The sequence below is a fragment of the Ochotona princeps genome, chromosome 9 (assembly GCF_030435755.1).
Source record: "Ochotona princeps isolate mOchPri1 chromosome 9, mOchPri1.hap1, whole genome shotgun sequence".
Taxonomy (NCBI): domain Eukaryota; kingdom Metazoa; phylum Chordata; class Mammalia; order Lagomorpha; family Ochotonidae; genus Ochotona; species Ochotona princeps.
Window position 1 is genome coordinate 74,457,449 of NC_080840.1, and position 26,259 is coordinate 74,483,707.

General features: G+C 44.1%; 1 protein-coding gene and 1 non-coding gene across 2 annotated transcripts in view; both read left to right on the forward strand.

Annotated features, from left to right (window-relative positions):
- RUNX1T1 (RUNX1 partner transcriptional co-repressor 1) overlaps window positions 1-26,259 on the forward strand; it is a 139,292-nt gene that overhangs the window by 45,996 nt on the left and 67,037 nt on the right.
- LOC118757525 (U6 spliceosomal RNA) lies at window positions 5,478-5,584 on the forward strand. Its single transcript, XR_004995237.2, has one exon. It is a non-coding gene; the product is annotated as a U6 spliceosomal RNA (small nuclear RNA).

Below are 26,259 nucleotides of genomic sequence, written 5' to 3' on the forward strand. Positions count from 1 at the left end.
TGAAACAGCTTGGTGTTTAAAAGTTTTTTTTTTTCTTCTTTTACAGTAATGTTACCCAGTGGATTTGAGGATTTTTACAATTAGATTCTATCATTAGCATCGTACAAATTAACTTCAAAACATTCATGGAAAATTAAATAAAAATGTGTTTTGATTTTGATGTGAAAAGTTTTGAAATCCATGTGTATAAGTGGTCTTCAGGAAGTTTGTGGAAAATGGGTATTATAAAGAAGTAGGCATGGATTCCAAATTTTTTGAAACAAAATAATCTTTTATTTTAATTCTAGGTTTTTGCATGAATCCATATATATATATGGATTCATGCAAAAACCTAGAATTATATATATATATGGATTTCTTCTTTTTCCTGAAAGTTTTTTAACATCAGAAAAGCCTTATGAATTGGGGTGGAAATTGTGGTTATATAGCGTATGCTGTAATGAGTTTTAATTTGTAAGAGATGACCTTTGATTATTAATTAATTGCCTAGTTATCAGATACAAGCCTTTCTAAGATAATTTTTTAATGCATTCAAGTGGAGAAAATAAGAAGTTCCTTAATTTTTGCATGAATTACACCCTTAACTGCAAGGAATGATCCTTCAACTATTTTTGTAGCTTGTGAGATGACATTTAGTTTGTCAGAGTGTCGTGGAAAGACTGTGGTATTGGGGGTGGCAGCAACTGTTGCTGGGGGCTGAATGTTTAAATAGAGTTCAAGTTACTATTGTCTTGGGCATAATTTTATTGCACATATGTTTGTTTCTGGCAAGAGGTTCTACCCTGGCCTGTCTATAGACCGTTTTTATCATTATTCCTTCCAAATATTCAGAAAACAAATAATGCTTAGAGAATGTGGAGGAGGAAGTAGTGTGGGTAATTCAGGCAAGTTCAGTCAGCACTTCCAGGATTCTTGAGATGCTTTCTGATGTCCTGCAGACCTACACAGACTTGTTGACATCTGCATGTTGTGTGGAAGAGGTCACAGGTCTCACCATGCTGTTTCTGGAGCGTAAGAAGAGAAGGAATCTAGAAAGCCCATAGAACAGAGGAAGGAGGCAATCACGGTTCAGGATGAAGTAACTGGCTGATGACTGCAAAGATTTATCAGTTGTTTTAATTAAATCCTCATATTTCTTAACAGCAACTCAGCAAGTGACAGGTTTGCAACGTTACAGGAAAGTTCCGAGGGGATAGTGAGCCTCCCTGTGGAACAGGTTAGATTGTAGATCATCCCAGAGATGGCCTGTCCACAAGCCTGTGTGTGTTCTAACTCGTCGCTGTTGGGTGCCAACATCGTAGATACTTCTATTGTATTTGTTTTCCTGTAGATGAAAGGGAAAGAGAAAAGCCAGGGTAATCAGGGGAGATAGATACATGAACCGATCTGTGTTGGGTCAACCAGACGCAGGCCCCATAAGCACACACATGCGCAGTGAAGTACCACCCCTGACTCAGGCCTAGAATCTCCTTGTTTTCTTGGGTTTGGCTTCAACCATGGAATATTGCGTATAAGGGAACATATTTTCAATTTCAGTGACTTGGCAAGTGTGGCCTTTATTTTGGCCAATTTCCCTTACATGTTTTTTCAGTTTCCAGTGGTAGAAATAGCTCTGTCATTCCCTGCATACTTTTTTCTTGGGACATATTGAAATATATGCTACATATAGCCTGCTCCTGTAAAATGAACACCTAGCCTTCAAAAGACCGAGTTGGCTGTCACATATATGTCCCTGCTTTTCTCTTTCTTTTTTCTCTCCAAACCCTGTCTCCTGACTTTATTTCAATAACAACCCTTATAACCGAAGTATTTTTAGGAATTGAAATTCTTAACAAACTCTAGTCATTCTAAAATCATATTGCAGACCTGGCTTCTCAATGACATGTTAGACTTTAACCTGAATTTAAGATTGAAAAGAGATAAAGGCCTAGACATCATTTACAGACAGATCATACATTTTGAGCAAAGCAGGAGACTTTAAGTATCTGAAACACTCTAATGAACACTCATTAAAGCAAGCAATATTTGAAACTTCTACATCCAAAGTGAGTTGTTTTTGAAAACAGGCCATTTGAACTGGTGATATTGTTACTACTTGGTTCATACGTAAGGTTCACAGATTATCCCCTGAATGTGTGCAGTGGATCTGAAGAATTCTTTGAGAACTTTTCTGAAGGGACCGCCCAGCTGCTCAGCATGCACACCTGTGGTTGGTTTCTTTTCCCTTGTAAGCTCCTGCCATTTGGGCAAGTGCGTGGCAGATGTTGGAGGAAGTGTGTGACTAGGCTAATTGGTCCAGGCAGCTTTTGGCCTTAGATGACGAAGCAGTTAGAGAACAAGTACTTGAGGCTGAGAGCTCTTATTCTTTATTCCTTTTAACCCATAGTGCTTGGGAAGGTGTTTTCCAAATGCTTCAAATACTAGGACCTTCAAGGATGTTAGTTCTGTCATTTGTATGTTTACTCTGTCAGTCATGCAGCTAGTATCAATGGAGTTCTGAATACAGATTGTGACTTTACGCAGTCACTGGGGATAGCTTTGTGAATAAAAAGGTGAAATTCCTTTCCTCACAGAATTTACATTCTGATGTATGTGGGGTAGCAGGGGAAGAGAAGAAGAAGAAATATAATGCATGATAAAATAGCAGTGAATTCTCTGATATGTTACAATATGATAATTGCCCCAAGTCTGGCAAGGAGAGGGTCTCTTAGGTTGTTGGATAGGCAATCACATATCAGTTTCGAGTGTTTGAGGGTTTGTTTATTTATTTATTTATTTTAAAGCTTGTTTTTGAAATAGCATCACAGAGAGGGACAGAGAAACACAGAAACAATAGTTTCTTCCATCTGCTGCTTCCTTCCCTGAAGGGCTCCAACAGCAGATGTGGGCCATGCTCCAGCCAGGCTACCCATCCTGACCCTCCAGGTGGGTAGCAGGCTCACAGGCACTGGTCATCTTCTGTGGCCTTGCCCAGCTGTGTCTCCAGGGAGCTGCCTTGGAGGCAGTGTGCAGCCAGGATTTGAACTGGCTCTTTGTCAATGACAGTGTTTCGAAGTGGAGGCTTCACCTACTGTATCACAATGCCAGGCCCAGAGCAGAAACTTTGAAAATTTATTTTCATTAATTGAAAGGCTCACTGAGAAACAGACATACATCTTCCACCTGCTGATCTAGTTTCCATGTGTTCACAGTAGCTGAGACTGGACCAGAAATAAGCTCAGAATCTACAACTCAATCCGAGTCCCCCATGGGGGTGGCAGGCACCCAGAACTTGAGCCATCATCTGCTGTCTCCCAGTGTGCACATTATAGGATCCTGGCCTGGGAGCAGTGGGACCAGAAATGTAAATCAGGCACTCGCATGTGAAATGCTCGCACCTCACCACTCTACCAGATGCCTTCTGTTGGGCAGCCGTGTGAGGGAAGTACAGGACGGAGCCACGTAGCTTAGAGAGAGAAGACCCTTCAAGGCCTAGAAAACCTGAAGAAGGCAGGAGTGCGGTGTGGATCATTTGGCAAATGGGAGTGAAATCAATGTTTTTGAGTCAGATAAGTAAGCGTCATGGTGGAGGAACACTTGGGAGATGAACCCTAGAGAAGTGGCCTGGACGGTGAGGGGAGGTGATGGGAAGCTCTTAAGAGATTGGATGAACTCACCTATCCTGGATACCCTTTGCCCAGGCCCTTGGTTATGAACATTTTTGGTTTTTCCTGCGTCTTGTTGTAGCATCAGATGTTTGAACAGCATGTCATTCAGAAGGCCTCATTCTGCCTTGTCTTCTATTTCTTATTCAATGCGCTAGGCAGACTTGTGTTTAACTAACATGGGTGTGCAGCGCCACCAACGTTTTTTGATTCTTTGCACAGCAGGGGGGGTTCTTTAAACACTACTCTGTCTCATGCTGCTCAAGGCAGAGAGTTAAGTCTCTCTTGAGTCCTGTTTTAATTTCATACCTTTAAACCCGTTTTAGATAAGAGATGCCAAGAAAAAGGTACCTTTATTAATGGTAAATTGATCACAAAGCTGGAATAATAATAACATTGTTGCTGTGAATCACGTGTTTGTGTTATGGGGGATGATTTACAGCGTTTATTACAAGTCTGCTTTTACATTTCTCTTGATAAGTGGTATCCATACTGAGGGTCGTGATGGCAGGCCTTAGTAACACTCCTGAAGTGAGTTAAGCAAATAGAAGGTACATTAGGGTCCAATGTAGTAGCAGCCAAGTGTATTTGGGTCATTGAAGGTAGTGACAGTCTGAAATGATACATGAGTTAGCCACAGGGGTAGATATGGATGAAATATTTGCATCCTTTGGTTGAACTTGGACCAAGGTGTAGACTTCCTGGACAGCACAGGCACGCCCAGTTTAACAATCGGAGTAACTTCTTCAGAGTCAATTAGATTTTCTTAACTTCGTGAGAATACGGCCCTCTTCAAAGTTTCTGAGTGATAATCGCTCCGCTGGCATCATCTCAAAGTGTACCCGAGATTTTACTGGCTGTGGAGAAGAGAAGATTCAAATTAGTAAGTTAATTTGTGAGTATTGATTCTGGGGAAAACTTTCTGCTGAAGACTGAAGAGATTTCAGAGATACCGTCTTCTGCTGGAGGAACTGAAGTTTACAAGGGAATGTGAAGTTGAGATAATGATTGCTCTGAAGAGCCTACCTGACAGGTAGCAGAATAGAGATTAATGAGGAGCAAATTCCAAAAGGTGGCCAGGGTTCCTATCAGCAGGGGGAGGGTTGTCACGGTATTGAGTAGTTGGAGTCCTTATGTTTGAAATCCAGTTGCATGCATATTCCTATGGGGAGTAAATGTGTGAACAGAATCCAGCTTGTAGCTGACATTTTGAGCCTGGGTAAGAGGAAGAATAGCTGTGTCTCAGTACAAACGAGCAAATCGGCAGGAAGCACTGATTTTGTGGAGCAAATGATTTCACCAATATGTTAGATTTCAGCTTTTTATAATAGGAGCCAATCTGCAGACAGTTGGAAATGTGGAGTGGTAGCTTGGGTGAAGATTTCAGTCGAGATATAAATTGAAATGGAAAAAATAAGTCACACGTTATTCTGGTAGATAATTTTGAGAAAATTGGAAGTACTAGGTTGATGTTATTAATCTAGCCATCAAAGTTTTCCAATCCTACTGCAATGATGTTGTAGCTTATTTTGATGGCACAATAAATTACTCTTTTGAAATTAACTTTTTCTCGTATTTACCATGCTTTTTGCGATAGTACTTATGCTACTTTTATCAGAGCTTTCAGAGTTATGCTCACATCTGTCAATATGAAGAGTATTTCTGCTTTCCCTTTTCTGATAATCCTATTTAGATCCTGTCCTACGTTTACTCCTGTTTTGTTACTTGTATTTAGCTTCCTCATGATGTAGCTTGATGGCTCCTGAATATCCTTGTTTGAACAACATAGTTTCAGGTGGGTGGCAGTAGAGTTGTTAAAAAGTTGGTTATTCTGTGCTCGCTTCGGCAGCACATATACTGAAATTGGAAGGATACAGAGAAGATTAGCATGACCCCTGCGCAAGGATGACATGCAAATTCGTGAAGCATTGCATATTTTTAATAAATTCACACACAAAAAGAAGTTTATCCTATTTTTAAAGATTTATTTATTTTTATTTCAAATCAGATCTATATAGAGAGGAGGAGAGATGGAGAGAAATATCCTCTGTCCGATGATTCACCCCCCAAGTGACCAAAACAGCTGGTGCTACGCTGATCTGAAGCCAGGAGCCAGGAGCTGTTCTGGGTCTCCCACACGAGTGCAGGGTCCCAAGGCTTTGGGCTGTCCTTGACTGCTTTCCCAGGCCAAGGGAAGAGGGGCTGCTGGGATTAGAACCGGTGCCCATATGGGATTCTGACGTGCTCAAGGCAATGACTTTAGCGGCTAGGCCATGGCACTGGGCCCAAAGTTAAGCATTTTATAGTCAAGGAAAACTAGTTCTGAATTCTACATCAGACAAAGAAAATTCACTTTCTTTGCCTGGTTCTCTTGTCTATTGAAAGTAATCATGTTTGGCTCTTAAATGGTTTGTAAACGGTAGAAGGGATAATGACATAGGTTAGGCTTCCCTTATTGAAAATACTTGGATCACTGGTGTTTCAATTGTTGGATTTCTCAAGATTTTGTAATACTAACATGCAGTGAGATATCTGGGGAAGAGGACCCGAGTGTAAGTAGAAGGTTCACTATGTTTCATTTACGCTGTATATACTGTATATGCCTAACCCGAAGGTTGAGCGGCAGATAGATGGAGACTCCATCTGCTGGGGTTGGGCCACGGCTGAAGCAAGGGGCTCAGCTGCTTGAGCTCTCATTGCTACTCCCAGAGTCTGTGTGAACAGGAAGCCGGATTCAGGAGCCAGAGTCAGGAATTCGACCCAGATTCCCAGATTTGGGAAGCGGACAGCCTAGTTGAATGTCGGCCATTAGGCCACGCTTCTTCCCCAAGGCACCCACATTTTCTTTGAGAGGTCAGGTATGAGATTTTTGACTTGTAGCCTCATGTTAGTTTTTAAGAAGCTCCAGATTTGCGAGCTTTTTGGATTAGGGGTTCTCAGCTTTACTGTTTATATTCATTCTTATTAAATCTCTCTGGTTTTACCCACGCTTCTGTATGTTGCAGACATGGATGTAGAAATAGATGAAGGTGCATCTATGAAAGATGAGATTGTCAGAGCACGTCATAGCGTTCATGTTACCCTCAATTGGCCAGAGTGATTACGATTCAGCAGGCTGAGGCCCAGCTAAAGTCCTCGCCTTGCAAGCCCCGGGATCCCATATGGGCGCTGGTTCTAATCCCAGCAGGCCCCGCTTCCCATCCAGCTCCCTGCTGTGGCTTGGGAAAACATTCGAGGACAGCCCAAAGCCTTGGGACCCTTTACCAGCATGGGAGACCTAGAAGAAGCTCCTAGCTCCTGGCTTCAGATCGGCGCAGCTCTAGCCTATGTGGGGCCACTTGGGGAGTGAATCATCGGACGGAAGATCTTCCTCTCTGTCTCTCCTCCTCTCTGTATATCCGGCTTTCCAATAATAATAAAATCTTTAAAAAAAAAAAGCCTCTAACTCATTAGCTTATAAAATTTAATAAACGTGCATTGATACCATTTTCACAAAATAATTAAAAAAAAACTATGCTTCTTTCAGTAACAAACACAACATTAGAGATAGTTAACGAAAGTCCTCAACGGTGCTTTGCTCGGAATTTTGAGAAGGTAATAATAAAATAAAAATCAAAACACTTCAATAGCTAAATGGATCCAAGAGTATAAACGTATCGAGTCTTCTTTTTCCAGATTTTTTTTATTTATTTGTTTGTTTGTTTATTTATTTATTGGAAAGTCAGATATCCAAAGAGGAGTAGAAGCAAAGAGGAAGATCTTCCGTCCGATGATTCACTCCCCAAGTGAGCCGCAACGGGCCGGTGCTGCGCCGATCCAAGGCTGGGAACCAGGAACCTCTTCCGGGTCTCCCACGCAGGTGCAGTGTCCCAAAGCCTTGGGCCGTCCTCGACTGCTTTCCCAGGCCACAAGCAGGGAGCTGGATGGGAAGTGGAGCTGCTGGGATTAGAACCGGCGCCCAAATGGGATCCTGGGGCTTTCAAGGTGAGGACTTTAGCCGCTAGGCCACGCCGCCGGGCCTGAGTTAGAGGCTTTTATTATATTTCTTCTAGTTTTGCACGTCTGTTGGGAGCAGTTTTCCCTTCCCCTGGTAGATTTTTCTTAGTTGATATGTTCGGGACTTAAAAGAGGAGGAGCCTGTGTTTCGTACCTGGCAAAGGATTTCACAGGCGCAGTTTGTGGCTCCTGGGCTTGTCTCAGAAGGTGGGTGTCAGTTGTCGGTGAGAGCTGGATCACAGATTTGTTGGGAAGAGATGTATGCCCTGGAAGCATTCCTAGGAAACCATGATTGGCAGTTAAAATCTTTCCAGTGACTCACTGCCAGTAAGGATGTGTAGCATCTGGAAAGGAAAAGCTCTGAGGAGAGCGTTGGCGAAGACCAAGGACTGGTTGGCACGGAGAGGAGAGGGGACTGCGCAGGGCTGTTCAGATATCCAGGTGTGCCTGCAACAAGGCAGCGGTTCAACGGAAGGGCTGCTCTGCATTGTGGCCCTTCAGAGGGGACATTTGTCGAGGCGGGCTGATTGCCTGCCTCTTGGGCTTGGCCTTCCCGAGGGAAGGTGCACACAGGTGTTTTTGATGCGCCTCTTGATGGTGGGTTGCGAGTAGAAGGAACCATCAACCCTTACTCTTAAGCCTGGCAGTGAGGAGTGGAGGGCACAGCATTGGCACCACCATAGAGGCTTTGCTTTTTCTTCAAGAGAGAGACTCCAGCATAAAGGAGATAAGGATTTGTGGAGGGGATGAGAATATTTATTGCATGTAGAAAGAAATGTTCCGTAACCATTGGGAGTTCTCTCTGTGTTTATATCCCTGATCTTTATGTTTGTTTACGTTTATCTCTGCATCTGTATTTCCGTGTGTGATGCCTCTCTGTCTTTCCCGCTGGCGTCTTCATGACTACCAAATGCCTGTAATAGTCGGTTAAAGATGGTCCTGTAAGTTAAGACAGAGGGACTTTCTAATTTTTGCAACACTATTACCTGAAATGAGCTACTACTGAATACATAGTGTATATTCACAGTGTGGTAAGGGGGGGGCGGATAAGACAAATGTGTGTTCCCTTCGCGCGGCTCGATTGCATTTCCTCCCGCCCCTGTTCTCTTTCCTCCCAGAACACCTGCGTCTTCCCAGGGCAGTGATCCACACGGCGTGACGGCCTTGTGTGCATGCATTGAGGAGGATATTCATCTCACAAGTCTTCACTAATTCCAAGCCACTCGCTTAACTAGTCGGCTTCCCCCCCCCGCCCCCCCGCCAAGGGAAAGGGATGTTGGAAGGAAGGAGGAGGGCGAAGGGAGGGTGGGAGAGAGAGAGAGAGAGAGAGAAACCATCATGACATGAGTTAGCTCAGGTCGTAACTGACCTGTAGTCCCATTTGGGCCTGCGTGGGTGTCACACTGTCATAGCTTTGGCTAAGCAATGATACAGGAGGACCAGATTTCTATGGGATGGGAGGTAGTGAAAGGAAAGCTAACAGGTAGTAGCAGAGGAACTCTGCAGATTAATTGTGCTCTCCTAATTTTTCCTGGCCCTCCCAAGGAATCTTAGATTGACGTAAAGCATGACCCACTAAGAAAAAGTGGTAGCCTTTTTTTTTTTTTTTTCAGCTAGACCAAGCTTGTACATTTATCTTTAGGAGAAAGGACACCTAAATGTATTAGAAACCATCCCGAAGCTTCCTGGCCAGCAGTTTTGATACAGGGAGGGCACTCAGATATGCTTTCATAGCTCGAAGCAGAAATTCCCAACACTTTTTGTTTGTTCTTGCTGTACAGGAAATGTTGGCATTCATGATCGTGTCGGGCTTCTGTCGTAGTGCAGATAATATTGCAAAAACTTTCCCGTTGTGCCTTTTCAGGAAGTAGTATTGATGCTGTTACAGTGATGCTGTTGGGTGTGTCCTGATCTGAGGTACTGTTAGTAACAAGTTGATAATAACATGGAGAGTTTGTGCCTGATCACGTCGCTTTGCAGCTCATCTATCCAGTGAACAGTTAACAGGAAAACTGTGTTTTTGAGAATGACCTTTTAGACCTAGCAAGCAACATGCTTTATTTGTCCGTGAAATACTGTTTTTGTAGTTCTCTACCAATGTTTGGGTTGATTTCTCGCTATTATTCTGCAGAGGATCAGAAAGGATATCTCGGGGCCTGGTGCGGTAGCCTAGCGGCTAAAATCCTTGAAAGCGCCTGGATCTCATATGGGCACTGGTTCTAATCCCGGCGGCCCCGCTTCCCATCCAGCTCCCTGTTTATGGCCTGGGAAAGCAGTTGAGGACGGCCCAGAGATTTGGGACCCTGCACCGTGTGGGAGACCCGGAAGAGGCTCCTGGCTTTGGATCGGCGCAGGATCGGCTGTTACGGCCACTTTGGCGAGTGAATCAGCCAAAGATAGATTTTCCTCTCCGTCTCTCCTCCTCCCTTTGTACATCTGACTTTGCGATAAAAACAGTTTATCAATTAAACTAATATCATAAACCTTCATGGAAAATTGTGCTGCATAAAATAATAGAGAAATGTGTTTAGTGATGAATATAAAAATGAAATTTAATAAAATTTAAGGATCTGGTTTCTTTATAAATTGATTATAAATGATAAACTTTCAGATACCTCTAATGAGGCAAGGCAGATTCTTCATTTTTTAAAAAACACTTTTTTTTTTGCAAAGTCAGATATATAAAGAGGAGGAGACAGAGAGGAAGATTTTCCTTCCGCCGATCTACTCCCCAAGTGGCTGCAACGGCTGGAGCTGCACTGATCCAAAGCCAGGAGCCAGGAACTACTTCTGGTCTCCCACATGGGTGCAGGGTCCCAAGGCTTTGGGCCGTCCTCAACTGCTTTCCCAGGCCACAAGCAGGGAGCTGGATGGGAAGCAGGGCTCCCTGGATTTGAACCATATGGGATCTTGGTGCACTGTAAGCAAAGAATTTAACTTCCAGGCTACTGCACTGGGCCCTATATCTGTATTATAATACCTTTCCTTATGAATTAGTGTATAAATAAGATTATATATAAGGAATTTGCTAAAGTAAATTATCGACTGTTTTAGCTTATTTTTAGCAACCCTCCAGGGGCCTTGCCATTTTAGTGAGACTGCTTTCTGGGGAGGACTGTGTTTTTTGGCATGGTGATGCTTGAATGCCTCATCAAGATTGGCACTGTTTGTTCAGGGATTTTGTATTCTCATGGTTCTCCAGTGGCAAGGCTATGGACTTTAGCCCTAGGTATCCTCCAGATCTTTCCCGTTTAGTCTGCTTCTGTGGGTGGATTTTCTTAGACTCCAATAGCATCCGTTCCTTTGTGGCACGCACTGGGGCGAAGCTGTGTGGCCTGATTGGACACTGAGGTAGTCGGGCGCTGACTGCTGCGCCTACAGGACTTCAGGTGCTTGGACCGCTGTGCGTCTCTGCCCTTACACCTTCCTCCTTCCGTTCCGCTTGTCCGAAAGCCCAGTGTTACTTCTTCCGTTTTAAACAAAGTGACTTTGATAGAGTTCCTAATAAAGTATATTTTCCACTAGATGGCTGTGTTTCTAGAAAAATGTACAGTGATTTTAAAGAGCACAATTATTTTGCAAATCAGTAGCAGAAACCTGCTGCCATGAAGTGAGAGAGTGCGTCTGTCAAAGACAATGCTAGGAGAAAACGTGAACGTTTTTCTTTGCTTGTTTGTCTGTTTCTTTCTTTCATATGTAGGGATATTAGAGTTATTTATTGTTGTGTTCAATTGAGCAAAACATTTACAAGAAGCAGTGTGACTGACAGAATGTGGGGCAGCTTTGTACCGTGATGAACCAACCATTGAGAGATGGACATTCAGGATGCTGAAGTCGATTCTTTACACAAATCTTTTCTGATTGACTAACACACACGCGCATGTCATCTAGTACTTTGAATTATTCCTTTTTAAAAAAGAGGATCTAGAGAAGCATCCAGCCCTGTGAATCTCGCACCCCACCACATATTTTTTTTAAAGATTTATTTATTTATTTTTATTGCCAAGTTATATTTACAGAGAGTACGAAAGAGAAAGGGTCTTTCGTTTGCTGGTTCACTCCCCAAGTGGCTGCAAAGACCAGAGCTGCACTGAACCCAGGAGCCAGGAGCTTCTTCTGGGTCTTCCACATGGGTGCAGGGTCCCAAAGCTTTGGACCATCCTTGACTGCTTTTCCAGGCTACAAGCAGGGAGCTGAAAGGGATGTGGAGGAAGTAGAGCATCCGGGACACGAACCTGTGACCCTAAGGGATCCTGTTGCATCTAGGCGAGGACTGTAAGCATTAAGCTGCCATGCGCCTTACCACCCCATTGTGTTAAATCAATGAATATAAATATGCAAGTTGTTATACTCCGCTGTTTTGTTGTTAGAGAATTTCAGTTGTCTAGGTTGTGTTGTGACATAGCAGAAAAAGCCAATGCCTGTGACATTGGTATCACATGATTGCTCTTTCATACCCCAGCAGTGGCTCCACTTCCAATCCAGCTTCCTGCTAATGGCCTGGGGAAAAATAGCAGAAGGTGCCCCATGTGTTTGGGCACCTGTTACCCACCTAGGAGACCAGAATGAGGCTATTGGCTCCTGGCCTCAGCCTGGCCCAGCACTGAAAGTTTTAGTCATTTGGGGAGGGAAGCTGTGGGTAGAAGAAGCTATTGCTATCTTTCCCTTTCAGAATAAATAAATACGTCTTGAAACGTAAAACAACATTGACATGTTAATATTTACAGAAAAAAATGCCCATTTGCAGATTACTCCCATGTTCTTCATTAACATCTTCACACACGTGAACTAATAATTGAATAATTTCCAGAGTAGAACTGCTGTACCACAGGATGTGAATGACGTAGGCATAGTGGAGACAGACTGCATGTTACCTAGTGGTTCATGAGAAAATCATTACCGTACGAAGATATGGTAGTTGCCAGTCTGTGTTGGATGTATGATCATTTAGAAATCTGTTTTGTTGTTGTTGTTGTCAGGTGAAAAGATGACATTGTTCCAAAAAATGAAAGAATGCTGGAGAGGTTAACCTTTTCCTCATGGAGTTAAAGCTGTTTCTTTCTATTGTGCATTTTCTATATCTTCACATTTTAAAAAAGATTTATTTATTTTTTTATTGGAAAGTCAGATGTACAGAGAGGAGGAGAGACAGAGAGGAAGATCTTCCATCTGTTGATTCACTCCCAAAGCAGCTGCAATGGACGGAGCTGCCCTGATCCGAAGCCATACTTTTTTTTAAAAAGATTTGTTTATTATTATTGGAAAAGGTTGGTCAGATTTATAGAGAGAAAAACAGAGAGAAATATCTTCCACCAGCTGGTTCACTTTGCAGACGGCCCAGTGGCTGGAGTTGAGCTGATTCCAAAGTCAGGAGCCAGGAATTTCTTTTGGGTCTTCCGTGCAGGTGCAGAGTCCCAAGGCTTTGGGCCGTCCTCGACTGCTTTTCCAGGCCACAAGCAGGGGGCAGGATGGGAAGTGGAGCAGCTGGGACACTAACCAGCACCCAGATGAGATCCTGGTGCTTGCAAGGCAAGGATTTAGACATCACACCATGCCCCGTGAATTTTTTTTTCTCTTGGGACTTCAAAGGCCAAATTACAGAGTGAAAGAAGAAGGAAGAGAAAGAAAGAATGACTTTCTAATCGTTGGTTCACCCCTAATGGCTTCAGCAGTTAGGACTGAGCCAGGCCAAGGCCAGCGGCTTGGAACTTACTTTGGGTCTCCTGCATGCGTGGCACGGTCCCAAGGGTTCTTGGGTCGTGTCCCACCCCTGTGCCAGGTGCGCTGGTAAGGAGCTGGATCAGGAGTGGAAAAGCTAGGAACTGGACTGTGCTTCATAGATGCCGGCGTTTCAGGCGGCAGTTTAATGCGCTACTCTGACCCCATAGCACAGATTATATTACATCAACTTTTTAAGTCATTAAAGACACTTTGACACTGCTTTTAAGGGAAGCAAGAAGTTGAATTACTTTGTTCTTCCTGTGCCTGATAGCCTGTGTTTTTATGTGGGATATTCCTTATTGTTTTACTGTTTACTCATACTCGGTCCTGGGCAGTGTAGTAAGTTCTGGAACTGAGTTGCTGTGATACACACGATATGATGTGATATATTATGCTCCTCGCCTTATGAAACACTTCACTGTCATGCATGAAGCATCAGACAGCGTGCAGTCATGTGAAACATTTTGGGAAGCTCTGTAAAGATAGATTCAGAGCTAGCGGAATCTACAGGGGGCAGAGTTCCTTTGAGCTGAGACAGGGTTTTGAGGGGAAGTAAAAGACCTTTAGGTGAGATGAAGTTTACCCCTGCAAAGCAAGAGGGTGTGAGATCAGATAAGAGAACTAAGCAGAAACTAAGTGTATTTTGGTTGTAGGTCACTGGAAGGTTTTTCTTGTTGTTGTTGTTTGTTTCTTTGTTTTTGTTTTAAGATTGTTTAATTTTTATTGGAAGGCAGATTTACAGAGAGAGGAAGAGACAAATAGCTTCTACCTGTTCACTCCTCAAATGGTTGCACCTGAGCCATTCCAAAACTAGGAGCCAGGAACTTCCTCAGGGTCTCCCACGTGGGGGCAGGGTCTCGCATGTGGGGGCAGGGTTCCAAGGCACTGGGCCATCCTCTGCTGCTTTCCCAGGCCACAAGCAGGGTGCTGGATGGGAAGCAGAGCAGCTGGGAGGAACTGGAACCTCCTAAGGACAGGATTAACCTGCTCTACTGTCGCCCTGGCCTCAGGGTGTTGGTTGCCAGGATTTGAAATAAGGGAGTAACTTGATCCTTTTGTTGTAATGCAAAAGTTCTTGAGTGCAGTGCTTTTTCTGTTTTGTTCATCCGCTTTTTCCTGTTTTCTGGAACAGTACTTAGCACTGTTGGCTCAAGAAATATTTCAGATTTTTTTTTTCTTATCCTTTTCCTTTTTTTTTTTTTTTTTTTGATGGGTTAGTGAAAGCATTTGTGCTTGATAAATACAATTCCATCTGTGGTCTTGCAAATAGGTTGCAGCTTTTTGTGAAGGGTTATGGAAATAGTAGCTCCTGTACAGGAGCGAGTGGAAGATGGTGGTGCCTTGGATAAGGGTGCTTGGATGCTAATTCCTTGAGCGAGGGTGTGAAGAAGCACATTTTGAGAGAAAAATCACGTGAGGGAGGCACCCGTGGGAGAAGAGGGTACCTGAGGTGCTTTGCACATGAACAGCAGGTTGTCTGACTCGGTTGAGCAGCCCTAGCCTCTTCCAAGAATGATTTTTTTGTTGGGTTTCCCTGTCGAGTTTTGTTTTCACCATGCATAGCTAGATTTTTTTAAAAAAAGATTTAATTATTTTTATTGGAAAGTCAGATAGACAGAGAGGAGGAGAGGCAGAGAGGAAGATCTTTGGTCCTATGATACACTCCCCAAGCGGCCGCATCGGCTGGTACTGCGCCAGTCTGAAGCCTGGAGCCTCTTCCGGGTCTCCCACGCGGGTGCAGGGTCCCAAGGTTTTGGGCTGTCCCCTACTGCTTTCCCAGGCCACAAGCAGGGAGCTGATGGGAAGCAGGCCTGCTGAGATTAGAACCGGTGCTCTTATGGGATCCTGGCGCGTGCAAGGCGAGGAGCTTAACCACTACACTATTGCGCCGGGTCCGCATAGTGAGATTTCAAATTCCTTGAAATTTACATTTCTTATCAAATTTATATGAATTTGTTATAGACTTCTGAGCAAACATCTGTGGAATCTCTCCCTTCTTAAAAGATTTATTGCTTGGAAGGCAGAGTGACAGAAAGTGAGAGAAAGAATCGCCTCTACTGGCTCACTCTGTGATGGGTTCTAAGCTGCATGTCTGGGCCAGGCTGAAGCCAGGAGAAAGACCTCCATCCCGGTCTCCCGTGAGGCTGGCAGGGACCCAGGCATCTGCGTCATGTGCTGCCTTCCTAGGCACTAGCAGAAAGTTAGGCAAAGTAGCCAAGCCTTGAAGCAGCGTTACAACTTGGGATGCGCAGCTTAAACTGCTGCACGTAGCACCCGCGTCTGCTTTTCTATTCCTTGTTTTTAAAGGTTTATTTAATTTTGAAACATACTTTTACTTCCGTTTATTGGAAAGACAGGTTTAAAGAGAGACAGAAATATCTTCCATCTGTCTGTTCACTTCCCAGATGGCTACATTGAGCAGAGCTGAACTGATCCAAAGCCAGGAGACTGGAGCCAGGAGCCAGGAGCCAGGAGCTTCTTTGGGTCTCTCACACGGGTGCAGGATCCCAAGGCGTTAGGCTTTGGGCCTTTCTCCACTGTTTTCCCTGGCCACAGGCAGGGAGCTGGATGGGTAGCAGGGCTGCTGGGATTAGAACTGCTGCCCATTTGAATCCCTGTGCATTCAAGGTGAGGACTTTAGCCGCTAGGCTATTGCACGGGGCACTTTCCTCCTTTTTTTTTTTTTTTAAGATTTATTTGTTTTTATTGGAAAGTCAGATATACAGAGAGGAGAGACAGGAAGATCTTCTGTCCAATGATTCACTCCCTAAGTGACTGCAGTGGCTGGAGCTGAGCCTAATTGGAGCCGATCCAGAGTCAGGAACTACTTTTGGTCTCCCATCTGGGTGCAGTGTCCCAAGGCCTTGGGCCGTCCTCGACTGCTTTCCCAGGCCACAAGCAGGGAGCTGGATGGGAAGCGGGGCTGCTGGAATTAGAACAAGCGTCTATATGGGAATCTTGCTCATTCAAAGCTAGGACTTGAACCACTAGGCTGTCACACTGGGCCCCCATTTCTCCATACTTAACAACCATTTTCAAACTAGGTATCTTTCTTCTTACCTAGAATGTTTGTATCTAATGTTCTGGCCATCTTGGCTCTCTTACTCTATCTCTGCTCCAAATATACCCATAATAAAAGTAATAATAGTTCCGTTCCCTTTGCCTATAATGTGAAGTTTAAATAGTACGATTTTTTTTTTTTTTTATTACAAAGTCAGATGTACTGAGAGGAGGAGAGATAGAGAGGAAGTGGAGCTGCCGGGACTAGAACCAGCGGCCATATGGGATCAAGGCGAGGACCTTAGCCACTAGGCCACGCTGCCAAGCCCCAAATAGTACAATTTTTGTTTTCAGAATACATTGAGTTAAATTTAAAAAAAAGAATACACTCATTTGCATCCTGTGTACTTGTCATTTTGCTTGTTCACAATTTTTTTCATTAAAAAGATCATGTATTTGAAGAGTAGACTGCCAAAGAGAGAGGGGGAGGGGAGATTGGAGATGAGAGGCGAGGGGAGGAGGGATGGAGGGAGGGGAAGAGAGAGAGAGAGAGAGAGAGAAAGGAAGAAAGAAAGAAAGAAAGAAAGAAAGAAAGAAAGAAAGAAAGAAAGAAAAGGAAGGAAAGGAAGAGAAAGTGACTTTTTCATCATAAGGCTTCTCTTCAAATGGCTGCCGCAGCTTGAACTGGGCCCAACCAGAGCCAGGAGCCAGTGCCTCATCTGGGTCTCCCACATGGCTTATAGGATCCCAGGTACTTTTATCTGCTGCCTCATCAGACACATTAGCAGGAAAGTCAAGAATCTGGTTTGGTGAGTTGAACAGCCTGAACTGAAACCAGCACTCTACTGTGGGAGCCAGGTGCCCAGGTGGCAGCCTATCCCACTGTGCCACAGCACTGCACCTGCCTTGACACACTCATTCCTAGCTGGGTGGTTCCAGCTGTCAGTACTGGGTATCTCTGTTGCCATTGTTGTCTCAGAGTTTTCCCTCCAATCTTCTTTGTTGTCAACACATGTGAAAAATATGTGATGAGTAAAAAAATGTGCTTGAAGATTGTAAAAGGTTTGGATCACTAGTAATGGCTTTTCTTACCTTTTGGAGTGACGTGCAGGTTGGTGGGTGTCACGTAGATGCTTGTGTTCAGTTTATGGGCTCATGTGATGGTCTTACTCTTTATACAAGGAGGAGCTATCTTTCAGTTGGTTTTATTATAGTTTTTAATTAAAAAAAAAAACCCTGTGTTTCCATCAAGTCATTCAGTGGATATTCCTTTGATACCTGTGCCAAGGATTTTTAAAGTATCTCTTACCTTTTAAAGAGTGTGTTTGCATGTGCACATATGAGAGAGAGAGAGAGAGAGAGAGAGAGAGAGAGAGAGAGCGCGCGAGAGAGCGCGAGAGAGCGCTTTGTGGAGGAATAGGCAGGGCTAGGCAGTAAGAGTTCCTGTCTGCTGGTTCACTTTTTCAAATACTTGCAGTGGGCAGGGCTGGATCAGCCTAAATCTGGAACCCAGAAACTCCATGTGGGATCTCCACCTTGGTGTTAGGAACCCGGTTAAATGAGCCTTTCCCGCTGTTCACCAGGATCTGATTTGGTGGGAAACTGAAGTGGAGAGCTGAAGCCATATAGCAAACCCGTGATCTCTGTAAACAGCTTTAGTGGCATCCCAACTGCCAGCCTGAACACCTACCGCATGAATTTTTCTTTCTTAAAACAAGAGACTCTTGTTTTCCTAAGGAGCTGTTAAGCAGAATGCGAGAGTACAAAGCAGAACTAGTTCAGTGAATTAGTATGTTTCCATTCCAAACTGCTGTTATTTCCTTGGCAGCTCTCAGAGCCTCTCCAAAAAGTGGCTGGCAGAGCAAGAAGCAGCAGGCACTGGGCTGAAGATGGAGACACGTGTGAGAGAGATGACATTTCTGATGCACTCGTATAATCCATGCCTTGAGCCCACCAATACTCCTGTAGCTACTTCTTTCCTCACTCAATGAAGTCAGTTACTGCTTTTGCCAAACACTGGTGAGTGAGCACTGCTACTGGGGCTGGAATTGTGGTTTAGCACGTAGAGCTGCTGCTTCCCATGTGGGCCTGGCATGGGAGACCCAGCTGCTCCATTTCCATTCCAGTTCCTGCCTGATGTGCCTGGGAAAGCAGCAGATGCTGACGCAATGGCTTCAGCCTCTGTACCCGTATGGGAGACCCAGAATGAGCCCCTGGCTCCTGACCTCCGCCCGGCCCAGCCTTAGCCACGGTTGCCATTTCGGGAGTGAACTAGCAATTGGGAGATGTCTCCACTGCTATCTCTCTGCTTCTCTCTGTGACTCTGATTTTCAAGTAACAAAAAGTATAAATAAAGAACTCTTGATGGTTGTGTTCTTTCTGGGCGGTGTATTGGTCTGCCTAAGAGGAGTCAGTTGAATGAGAGTTCTTCTGGTTCTTAGTGTTTCTGTACCCACTCGAATGGCTGTGTGCTGTGAGCATGCATCTTGCCTGCCTTACTCATTCTTTACCTTTGTGCAGGTAATCAAGGGCTTACCAGTATGTCTGACTGGACATAAACTAGCTTTCCTTTCCTCATTGCTTGGCTCATTCATTCACTCCCTTGGTTAATCTACTTTTACCAATTGTGTGCCGTTTCAGGCTCTCTGTTAAGTGTGGTGGGAGCTGGAATGAAAAAGCAGATGAAAGTTTGTGTGTATTAAGTGGGCCTTCTGGTTGGGGAGTCATTCAAAAATAAGCTGAGTGCCATGTACAACTGGAGAAGTGTTGTAGAGGAAGGGAACGGGGTGCTGATGGCTGTCCCTGCAAGGCAAAATGCAAACGAATGCCAAAGCTAGTTTTCCAGAAACAGGGATAGATTGATATAGATGAACTCACTCTTTTTGTCCAGAGTTCGTGCCCTTTCTGAAGGCATAGAGGCATTATGCTGCCATTTATACATTTGGACTGAGCCATTCCAACCCTGAGCCCTTTGGCCTTGCTCTCATTAGCATTGTTCTCTCCATCTTGAGCAAGCACAGTACTAAAATATACCTAATACCCACACGTCTACAGAGCTCTGAGCTTTCTTAGGTTAAATCTTCAGGTGTCTAATACTGATTTCTCCTTCCCATGACCATTGTGTGAATCATAGGCAGAAACCCAAGATACAGAGCAAATGAAAGGTGCTAAGAGCAAGAGAAGATGTTTAGGATGATGTGAGGAAGACATCCATCCTCCTTCCTGCTCATCCATTGGATTTCTTTGTCACCTCCTGCTACTGAGCTTTTATTTCTAGGGTGTCCTTAAAGAGCCATTGTTCTAGTTTGGCATTGTTACAGCACCGAGCTTTCTCACACAGTGGCCGTCGGCCACATGTAACCGTAACACGTGAGGAGCGTAGCGTAATGAGCGCTAAGGTGTGGCCAGTGAGGCTGAGGATCCAAATTTTAAATTGTGCTTAATTTTCATTGATGTTTAAATAGCTACAGGTGGCTAGTAGTTAGTGTATTGGAAACTGCGATTTTCAAGCAATATCAGTCCTAGATTTAACCCTTACTGAGTGTAACTATCTGTGTTCTGGTTTTCTGCACCATGGATAAGGTGCCCTTGGTGTTATTGGTGAACTTGAGAAAGGCATGCAACAAGTACTGGCTTATGATCTTTGACAAATTAGTTAGCCCGTCTGGGCCTCAATTCCCTTTTTTATAAACTGGGGAAATTTATAGTACTTTTCCCTACAGAGGTCTGAAATGAGAAAGCTTGTGCAGCATTTGAAATAATGCCTAGCCTTGGTTTAGGTGACTTCTCCTATTAGGGTATTTGTGTTTGCTGCTTATTTAATAATTTTTTGTTTGTGGAAATAAAACATGCTCATTATAGATCAGAAAAAAAAAATCAGTAAACAGAAAAGCTAACCAGGAAAGGAACAGGAAAACTTGTGGGATGTGGAAAATGTATGTTTTTGGTTCATAAAAATGTTTTTCTATGGTTTTGAATGTTTATATGTGTGGCTACATTGATTTTATTATAAAATGTGGAACTTTTGGAGTCATAAGTGCAAAGTGTGTCCCTATGAACAAAGCCCTTTTCTCCTGAGGTATGGCCAAAGGTCTTTCTTAGGAAATGTGTGGTGATTTTCAAGATGTTAAAGCTGATGAATTAAATACTATACTGGTATTTTTCTGGGTTATCTTTGATGGATACATTTTTCTTTACAGATGATGAAACAACTCTGTAGATGATTCTTGAGTCATGTTCCTTGGAAGTTCTAGAGTCTCAGAGTTGTTACTAATGATTATTTTATCAGATATTAGAAATATGCTTTCATTTCAAATACCCAGTACCCAAAAGATCGGGTCGAATGAAGGTCTTCCCTTCCCACTGCCAGGCTAGCGCCTCAGACTGCTACCCTTTGTTTCTGTTATCCGCCGAGTTCAGAACCACGAACCTCCTCCCCAGAGAAGGGGGAGAGTGAAGCTTGCAGTTTTCTACCTGTGGAATGGGATTGGTTTTTTCCTTCTTCAGTTCTGACTTTAGAAATCTTCAGAAAACATTGACATCTCCATCCCTGGACTAGTTGCTATGCCCAGGCCCGTTGTTGGTATCGTGTGGACGGAGCCATGAAAGAATATGGCGGTTTCCAAGGTTGTTAGGAGCTTAGAACCTTGTGTGCATTAAGCACTAAGCTACCCATTGGGAGTGTCAGAACAAGCTGTCGTCATTATTCACAGGGCAGTGATGGTCTAGTGCTGTGGGGGGGGGATCCAGGTCATGTGAGAGAGGGGAGAATAGGCTGGCTTGGCTGAGTAGAAGGGTTTCTGAGTAAAAGTGACCCCTGAATGGAGTTTAAAAACACGGAATAGACTTGGAATGGTATGTGTACAACTCCCGGTGAAGATTATAATAGGCATGGAAACCTGAGTGACGACAGCATTTGGAGAAGGCAGGAATTCCATCTGGAGACCAGAGGTGCGAAGAAGGTGGGGGAGGGTGAAGCTGAGCGGAGCAGCTGCAGGAGCCAGGTGGATCCGCAACAGGCTTTGTGAGTTTGTTAAGGAACAACACTGACTTTCTATCTAAGGCTATAAAGGTCTTTGAAGTTTACTGCCCGTCTTATCTTTGACATACGTAACAAAACACGACTGGATGTGGTTTGGGAGGGTTGATCAGAAAAGCATAAACAGTACAGGGCAGAGAATCCATCCCATGAGATGTTGAATAGATCAGGTGAGAGGTGATGGGTGGCGAGTGTTGAATTCCGGATGTGAAAATGAGTCATCCTCTAGATGTCAGAGTTGAGAGTGCAGGAGAGAGGTGCTTGCTGGTGTTCCAAATATATGTCACCCAAAGGGTGACGATGGGGTGAATAGAGTCATCCTGTCTAGAGTGCGTATCATGTGCTGGGCATTTGACAAGGCATGTCCTATACACTGTCTGATTTGTTCCCATCATACTGGTTGAAAAATGTGGCCAGTTTAACACAGGTGATCTCAGAGGCGCATTCAAGGCCTAGCCTGGCTCCAAATGGCAAAGCGTCTGTGACTGTGCAAAAACAAATGAAGTGACTTAGGAACAAGTGCACTGATGATTTTGAAGAAGGATTAAAAAGGACTCGTGTGTGGGAAATATCAGCAGTAGTTGTCACTCAAGAGGCGATAGCGGAGACTGGGCAGCAGCCGACGAGAGGGCTGGAGGAAAACCAGGAGGGTAGTCTCACCAGATTCTGGGGTTCTGTTGTTTCAAGGAGAGAGCGGCGAACAGTGGCAGATGCTGCACAGAGTCCAAGTGATGTGTGTTCAGTGTTGCAGCAGGACTGTGCGTGAAAAACGTGACTGCTTTCTTATACCATCCCTAGTCTGTGATAGTGTGATGTATACAACAGAAAACAGACTAAGGATGCATTGTGTAGGGGACCCTACTTTGGTTACTTAATTTTTTCAAAAGGCAGAGTTCTTCCAGAAAATGGTGGTGATGGGTATTTCTTGTTGCGGTGAGGATCCAATGGAGAGTGAAGGTGTAGAACCTGACCCGGAGGATGCAAACAGCAATCAACCAATAAAGTGATACGCGTTTTCTGGATTCATAGTCAAGAGGCAGTTGAGTTTTCCTCGGGGCTTGGAGAATGTTCAGGTTTTACTTTAATCGGGATTCTGTGGTTTCAAGTGAAAAGTGGCTCAGAGTAAATTATTGGTAAAAGAGAGATGAGTCGAGTAGGATCTAAAGACTTTTTTTTTTTAAGATTTTATTTATTTGCAAAACAGAGTTATGGGGTCCGAGAAAGGGGATACAGAGAATCTTCTATCTGTTATTTCACTCCCCAAATGGCCTCAAGAGCAGGTCTGGGCCAGGCCAAAAGACAGGAGTTGGGAGCTACATCTGTGTCTCCTATATGGGTTTAGGGGTTCATGTTGCTGGATTTCAATCAGAGCAGTTGGGAACCAAACTGGTGCCCATATGGAATGCCATTATCACAGATACTCACTTTACCCTCTGCACCACAACACTGGCCCCAGTAGAATGGTTTAAAGTCGGAGCCTGGCATGATGGTTCAATTGGCTAATCCTTCCCTTGGAAGTGCTGGCATCCCATATGGACACTGCTTCATGTCCCAGCTGAACTGCTTTCCATCCAGCGCCCTGCTTATGTATGGCCTAAAAATGTAGTAGAGGATGGCTCAATTCCTTGGGCCCCTGCACTCATGTGGGAGACTAGGAAGAAGCTCCTGGCTCCTGGCTTCAGATTGGCTCAGCTGTGGCCATTGTAGACATTTGGGGAGTGGACCAGTGGGTGAAACGTCTTTCTCTCTGTATTTCCTTTCTGTAAATCTGCCTTTCCAAAAAAAATAAATCTTCAAAAAGAAAAAAAATAAAGATGTAACCTGTAGGAATTTTAGGGATGCAGCCAGCTTGAAAGATCTATTGGAAAGAGCATCATTACTTCCCACAGCCAGATGAGTTTCTCATTTTATCCTTTTTTTCCCCTCACTTTTATTCACTATGTTTAGAACTACAGACCTTCTCTCTAGATGTAGGACAGAGTGGAGAGTGCACTGTTTTTAAAGATTTATTTTATTTTCATTACAAAGTCAGATATACAGAGAGGAGGAGAGACAGGAAGATCTTCCATTAAACGATTCACTCTGCAAGTGGCTTTGACAGGCAGAACTACACCGATGCAAAGCCAGGCGCCCGGAGCCTCTTCTGCATCTCCCACATAGGTATAGGGTTCCAAGGCTTTGGTACTGTCCTTGACCGATTTGTCATGCCACAAGCAGGGAGCTGGATGGGAAGCAGGGCCACCGGGATACAAGCCAGAGCCCATATGGGATCTGGGTGTGTTTAAGGCGAGAACTTCAGCCACTAGGCTACTGTGCTGGGCACAAGAATGCACTTTTAAAATTCTTAAGTAGAATTGTTTTTGCTTCTTCAATTCTGATTTTAAAAATATTTTTGTTGTTAAATTTATTATTATTATTATTATTATTATTAGAATGTCAAATATACAGAGGGAAGGAGAGATAGAAATATCTTTTGTCTGCTGGCTCACTCCTCCAGTGGCCGCAGTGGCCAGAGCTGAGCTGATCAGGAGCCTCTTCAGGGTCTCCCACACAGGTACAGGGTCCCAAGGCTTTGGGCCATCCCCTACTGCTTTCCCAGGCCACACACAGGGATCTGAATGGGAAGTGGAACAGCCAGTATACAAACTGGTGCCCATATGGGATTCTGGTGCATGCAAGGCAAGGATTTTAGCCATTAGGCTACCACACCAGGCCCCAATTTTAAAAATCTTAAGGAGAAACAAAATACCCTAGGTGGACTAAGTGTTATGCCTGGATTCTGGGCCTGTTATTTGGAATCTTTGGTGCAATGCTGTGTTTGTTAGACCCCAGTGGGTATCGTTATTCCAGATGTGGGGAAGGAAGCATCCTTTTTCTTTGCTTTTTTTCAATAATTATTTTGATGATTTTTACATAGTTGATTAGGGTGATAAGGGTCAAGGGCTACAGGAAGGTGGCTGAGACCATTATTTCCACATTTTCTTTCTGAAGGAAACTTTCTAGGCAAATACACTTAGAGTCTGCCTAGCTGGTATGGTCAAGGATGCAGCATGAAGTATTACATACGGAATGTTGGTGTAAATGAGGCTGGGCTATAAAATAAAATCCTACTGAATATTTTTAGTAATGACTGAAGAGGAAGGATCAGGCATTGGTAGGCTTATTTATAACAAAATCATGGATGTGAATTGATCACAGGGATTGTAATTGTTGAAGAGGGGATGGGTATTAATTTTAACGTTTATGGGGCAAAAACTATGATGTAAACATGTTCTTGTGGACATAGGTTTATTTTAAAGATTGATTTGTTTTCAAAATCAGAGCCACACAGAGAAAGAGAAAGGCAGAGAGAGAGGTTCCATCCACTGGTTCACTCTCCAGATGGGCGAAATAGCCAGCACTGTGCCAAGCTGAAGTTAGGATTTTCTGCCAGGCTTCCACGTGGATGCAGGGGCGCAAGCCCTCAGGCTGTCTTCCATTTCCGGTCACAGACCAAGAGTAGGGAGCTAGAGGGAAAGTGGAACAGCTGGGTCTGAGAAATATTCCGATACAGGCTACATGTGTTGCAGATCACAGCTTTACCTGCTATGCCACAATGCCACCCAACTCATACTTCCGTCAACAGAGGAAAGTTGGTTATAGTTCCTGATTTCAAAATAGCTTTCTTGTGGTCACTCTCAAATGTTGAGCTGTTGGTTCTGCCTTCCGGGGTTTGCGCTGCAGCAATCTAAAGTCAGGCAGGAATCTCACCCAAGGATTCTGAACATGGGAGGCCGAACTGGCCCATGAGCCCAAGGCTAAGTGCTATCCCCTGCTTAATTTTAAAGGTTAGAAACTGCATCGCCAGGAGTTCATCATCACTGACATAATAACAGTGTCCTTCAGAAGAAGGGGAACTATTTCTTCCTTGTTTCTGTGCAGTCAGTGACAACGTTCTTCCCTAAAACCTCTTTCTTAGACCCTTTGAGATCCATTGTCCAGGGTAGAATGACAACTCTCACTTCTGCCACCTGCCACTGACAGACAATATGATAGCTTATTTAATATAAAACAAGGAGGATCTGACTCAAGAATTGTGGTGAAATGGTGAATTTCCAAATAAAATTAGGCTTCTCCAGTAAGCAAGGAAGGGGGTAAGGACTATTAAAATGGAACTCAGAAATTTGTGTGATGTTAGCTTATATTTCATAGTTTATATTTTGTTCTGTGTAACTGGAACTCTCAGGAAGGTTTTAGCTCAGGTCCTGGGCAAGCTTAAGAGTTGTGTTTCATACATGACACAGTTTGTAAAGTGTCTGCTATCTTCGTTCATTTGCAGTGGCATAACAAAATGACTTCACTTGGATAATTTATAGAACACATTTTTTTGTAAGGGGGGTGGGTTTCCCAAATCCAGGCAATGGGAGGTGTGGTGTTTAGTGGTGCTCCAGGCTGTGCCTCCAGGGTGACCCTTTAGAATGCTGTCGCCACATGGCAGAAGAGGTGCAAAGGCAAAAGGAATCTACCTAGCTCTCCAGATGATCTTTCATAAAGATTGATTTGTTTATTTGAAAATCAGTTACACAGAGGGAAAGAGAGAGAGAGAAGGAGGAGGAGGAGGCAGAGAGAGGTGTCCTGTCTGCTCGTTCACTGACCAGGTGGCCTTGATGGCCAGGGCTGAGGCATCCGGTCTCTTATGTGGGTGTCAGGGGTCCAAACTCTTGGGCCATCTTCCGTTGCCTTTCCTAGGCCATTAGCAGGGAGCTGGATCAAGGGTGGAGTAGCCCGGGCACGGTTTGGTGCCCATAAGAGATGCCAGTGTCATGAGTGGTGGCTTTACCTGCTGTATCACAGAACCCGCCCCTCTTTAGAGCCTTTAAA